The sequence below is a fragment of the Athene cunicularia genome, assembly GCF_003259725.1.
Source record: "Athene cunicularia isolate RWA chromosome 24 unlocalized genomic scaffold, athCun1 chr24_part1, whole genome shotgun sequence".
NCBI classification, from domain to species: Eukaryota; Metazoa; Chordata; class Aves; order Strigiformes; family Strigidae; genus Athene; species Athene cunicularia.
This window is the reverse complement of record NW_020799132.1, coordinates 2162592-2168309: the sequence shown is the minus strand read 5'-3', so window position 1 is coordinate 2168309 and position 5718 is coordinate 2162592.

Here is a 5718-nt window from a genome sequence, read left to right as displayed (position 1 = left end):
TCCGCTGCTGTTTGCCACCACGGAGACAGAGCTGGGTTGACTGTTCTCTTGTACGGGGTGACATCTCTTGTAAGCCGAGCTCCTACGTTAAGTCTTGTCAGGCTTTGCTATGGAATATTGCTGCTTGGCAGCTCGTAAATGCAAGGTGTGCTGGAAACAAAGCAAAATGCGTAGAGTGTTAAGAAGCACAAGCGAAAGGCTCTTGGGTCATCTTTATGATCTTGACCTCTCTGCCACTGCTCCAACTGCTGTATGCCACCCAAGCACTCTCAGCAGACAATATCCCATTCATTGCCCCAGGAGCTCATGCCAACAGAGAGGGTCGTGCTGACGCTCTGCAGCGTCGCCGGGCCCCGATGTGCCCTTGGAAATGCCCGGCACAATGCACAGACTGTGTACGTCGGCGCATCGTAGCACCGGTACAATGTCACTGGAGGCCCGATGATCGGCAGCACAAAAAGGGTCTTATGGTGGTGGGGTACAGGCGTTCCTTTCTCAGGGCGATGAATGTCATTGATTTATTCCCTTTTCTCACTGGAAACAAAATGCCCTTTAAAAAATCAAGAGAAAGAGCTGAACTGGCTGTGCCTTCGGTCTTGCGTGGCCTTTTCTGTAGGGTGCCCTGCCCGTGCCGATAACCCCGGCTCTCGCTGGCCCAGGCCCCTGGGGAGAAGGGAATTAGCACTTCTTTTTTTCTAACATGCAAATTGGGAGCTGCTGGCCCCAGAGGAAATTCTGCCTGCTCTTCGCTGGCCGCCCCAGTTGGTTTTCATCTGAGCTCTCTTGCCTGGAGAGCATCCCCCCCAAATCTCCCTCCTCCAGGGAGCAGGAGCTAAAAGCGATGGTACGAGGGGGGAACCAGGCCTTGTGAAAAACTGGGTGAAACACTGAGGAGAGTTCAAACAACAATACAAATCCTCCTGGCCATGAAAAATGAGCAAGGGCTCCCAGGGCTGGTTCCCGTCGGGCTGTCCATCATCCAGCCCAATCCTCAGGGTCATGCAGAGACTTTGTTCTGCTCAGCACTGGGTTGTTGTTTGGTTGTGCTTGCTTATTTTTTGCTTTTTTTTTTTTTTAATCTTTAATACCACGTTATTTTTATATAAGTCTCTTTCCAAAACAGAGCCTATAAAATCTTCAAGCAATGTCCCCTCTCCCTGCCCCTTCTTCCCCAAGTAAATATTTTTAGCTCTCGTAAACACAAGCCATTAAGCACTCGAGAGTGAAAACCAATGCTCTGGGGAGGCACCGCTACAGGGGCAACCCACGTTCCTCTCCATCCAGAGACGCTTAAAGCACAACTCAAAATTACACCCTTATTTTATTAGCACCTCTGACCGGACCCCGTGACGTGGGTTTGGGACCCACCAAATGCTCAACCTAACCCCTGCTTCCCTCCTTCACAGGGAGCTGGGAGGAGGCGTAACTCTCCAAAGCAGGTGCTAAACTGGAATTTTTTCAAAGGAAACCCAAAGGAACGAGTTGTCTAGATGTCAGTGGGTTGCAGCTATCCCCAAACTGTCACAGAGCTTGGAAAACTCTCCTCCCTACAACAGTCCCCCCAGCCTTTGCCAGACACCGTGCAGGAGATGCTGTACACAGGGATGTTTTGCTGCCTCTCGGACTTTGCGGTGCCTGAATCACTCTGCTGAGGTGTTTTCTTTTGGTTTAGATAGTAGAGGGGGAAGAAAAGGAAGATTTATAAATTCTCCAGTTTGAAACCCAAGTGGAGATCTCCTTTGATTCAGCCTCACCCCTCTCCATGAGCTTTCCTATTGTCACTGCCTGAGCTAGCAGCAAAGGACATCTCTCCACTGCCCAATCCCAGCTTTGATCACAGAATCCCTGCGGTCTTCACCAAATTTCCCTAAAATTGATGGAAAATTCACCCCCCTATTTTTTTTCCCTAGTCAAAATGTCAACATTTGGGGAAATCTGAGCGGCCACATCATTTCTCTGTGTTTTGCTGGAGGCCAGTGCCCTGGTTTTATACAAATTGCACAAGGGACTGCAAAGGAGATAAATAAGTTGCCCACAAGGATCGTTTGGAGCAGTCCAGCAAGAAACGCCGTCCAGTTCCCAGGTCGCAGCGTTCAACCCGGATTGTGCAATGAGCGGGAGGGCTGGGATTGCACTGATGAGTGCAAGATGTCCTTAGGAACTGGGACATCCAGAAAAGGCTGGAGGAAGCCAGCAGTGCCAGGAAAGGACACTGGGAAAGTCTTTGATGAGAGCAGATATGACGTTGGCTTGGATACGAGAGGCCTTTGAAGAAACAAGGGGCTGCGGACGTGGCTTTGAGACAGAAAGTGGCTTCCTCTGGCTGGCTGGGGCTGTTTTATCTGTCCGGCTCCCATCTGTGGGACTCGGGGTGGCCTTGGAGAGCTGGACTCAGCAGGGTAAGGTCTAGAGACACAGGCTGGGGAAGGGGCTTAGTGGCACAGCTTAAATGGAGCAAGATCAGAGCTGGGCTCCCATCCAAGGTTCAGGGCAAGGCATAACTCTGAATTTCCCAAGCTACCCAAGCCTCCTGGGTTTGTGGCTTTGCAGCCTCCCGAGATCAGGTTCCCATGATGGACTCCCAGCGGCATAGATAGAAAGCTTCCCAAAAGGGCCCAATTCCCATCTGCTGAGCAGCCTCCTTCTCAGGCTATTTGCGGTATTTAGATTTCTGAAGGAAGTAGTGAACAAGGAGGAATTTCTCCCTACTTTGAGGCTCCTGTTTCCCTCTTCCCTGGGGAACCTCCCTCCCTCCTTCAGCAATGCAAGTCCAAGGCCAACCTATCCAACCGCCCTTGGTGGCAACTCTTCCCACCATCCTTCTGCCCCCAAAACCTCCTGCTGGGAAACTATCCCCTTGCCATCAGGTGCAATCAGACCTCTGATTTCTTCCTCTGCTGGGCATTTATGGGATTCATTGGGATTTGATTTGCACAATTTAGGATAAGGTGTGTTTTGTCAGTCCCCGCTAATCTCTAAGCGGTTGCTGAAAGCCCAAGAGCATCCCAATTTGTGGTTGCATGTCTAGAGGGTCTACATTAATATTTCTTTCCCTCCCACACCCTCACTTTCACCTTTATAGGGGAATAGTATCAACTATGAGGATTTGTGGGCTTTGCTTTCCAAAGGGAAAGAGATGCTGAGCGCCTTTTCTAACCCAGCCCCAATAGCTGAGCCCTCAAGCATCATTTCCCTTCTCATCCGCCTTTCCAACACTGAGACAGGAGAGGTCTCATTGCCAGCTGGTGTAAATGGAGGTGACATCAACCAGGAACGACGTGCCTCTCCCTCCTTCACAATAAAACACATATATCATCCACCTGCACCATTCATTTTCCTCTCATCACTCCCTGATTTATTTACCCCCTGATTTAAGCACTGCCGAAAGCCTTCCTTGAGCGGCAGCAGGCTGCGGATCGGGTTGGCTGTCCCTGAAACGAGGCGATGTCAGGCTTGGGGGGGGAGATGTCAGATTGCCCTGAGTCATAACAAAACCGCACACATTCATTTTCCTGTCAAATCGGCTTTAAACAAGCCCGATGTGAGTAAACATGGAAGCGCAGATTGCAAAGCCTGTACAAACACTCCTGGCTAACCGGTTTATACTCAGCAGATGTTAATGTTTAGCAGGCAGGGATGTGCCAAGAGGGTAAAGTAAAAGGTTGCCTTCCACAGCAAGCAAGGAGGGAAAGGTGATGTGGCTGCTGGAGCCAGCCCGTTTGGTGGGTGAGACCCGCAGGACAGCGGGTGGTGGGATGCAGGAGGCAGCGGTGCAGCCTGGAGCATCCCCAAAACCCCTCGCTGGTGCCTGGTACCTCCTGTTTGGCCTCAATTCAGCCCAACATGCAACTCAAATCATCCATGGGATGTGCTGGGATGGATATCATCTTCATAGGGCACGCTCTGGGCTTTAGGAAGGTTTGTCGGTCAGGGCCATTTTAGTATTCATAGGAGCTGAGCTGCGGCACGTGTAGGAATGCAGCCGCGATCCTGAAATAATGTTATCTTAGCAAATGGTTTTGTTATGGTTGTCGGCTTCCTTGAGGAGCATTTCTTAATCTAGAAAAGCAGCGGTCCCAACGCGGCAGGAAGCTTTTCATTATCGGCTCCGAGGAGTTCGGAGATGAGAGATTAGGGGAAATCCACTGCTCCAGGAAAGAAAAATATAGGATCTCTCTTCAGTCAGATGTGAAAATGCCTTGGAAATAGTGGCTGCATGCAGACGTGAACTCAGGTGGCCCAAACCCATGATGGGGGTGACCAGATGTGAGCTACGAGCAGCTGCCAGTGTCGCTTTAGCAGGGAAAATCTAACAGAAAGTGGAAAAAGGAGGCTCTCCGCACCTGCAACAATGCGGCTCCTCCTGTTCCCTCATTTCAGCACATTCTTTGCATTGTTTTTCACAAAATTTTGGGCAAAGCCCAAATATTTCTACTCAAAGAAGCACAAAATTGGCTCTTTGTATCTATAATGAAGGGCAGCAGTGTCCCCAGTGTGGACATCACAACCCAACCAGGACCTGCAGAAGATTTGGGGCATTAGCACTGCAGGAGTTTCACAGCACCTTGGGGTGCACCCACCAACTTGATTTGAGAAAAATAAAGTGTTATTTATTTTGTACAGCAGGATATATAGATATAGATATAGATATAGATATAGATATAGATATAGATATAGATATAGATATAGATATAGATATAGATATAGATATAGATATAGATATAGATATAGATATAGATATAGATATAGATATAGATATAGATATAGATATAGATATAGATATAGATATAGATATAGATATAGATATAGATATAGATATAGATATAGATATAGATATAGATATAGATATAGATATAGATATAGATATAGATATAGATATAGATATAGATATAGATATAGATATAGATATAGATATAGATATAGATATAGATATAGATATAGATATAGATATAGATATAGATATAGATATAGATATAGATATAGATATAGATATAGATATAGATATAGATATAGATATAGATATAGATATAGATATAGATATAGATATAGATATAGATATAGATATAGATATAGATATAGATATAGATATAGATATAGATATAGATATAGATATAGATATAGATATAGATATAGATATAGATATAGATATAGATATAGATATAGATATAGATATAGATATAGATATAGATATAGATATAGATATAGATATAGATATAGATATAGATATAGATATAGATATAGATATAGATATAGATATAGATATAGATATAGATATAGATATAGATATAGATATAGATATAGATATAGATATAGATATAGATATAGATATAGATATAGATATAGATATAGATATAGATATAGATATAGATATAGATATAGATATAGATATAGATATAGATATAGATATAGATATAGATATAGATATAGATATAGATATAGATATAGATATAGATATAGATATAGATATAGATATAGATATAGATATAGATATAGATATAGATATAGATATAGATATAGATATAGATATAGATATAGATATAGATATAGATATAGATATAGATATAGATATAGATATAGATATAGATATAGATATAGATATAGATATAGATATAGATATAGATATAGATATAGATATAGATATAGATATAGATATAGATATAGATATAGATATAGATATAGATATAGATATAGATATAGATATAGATATAGATATAGATA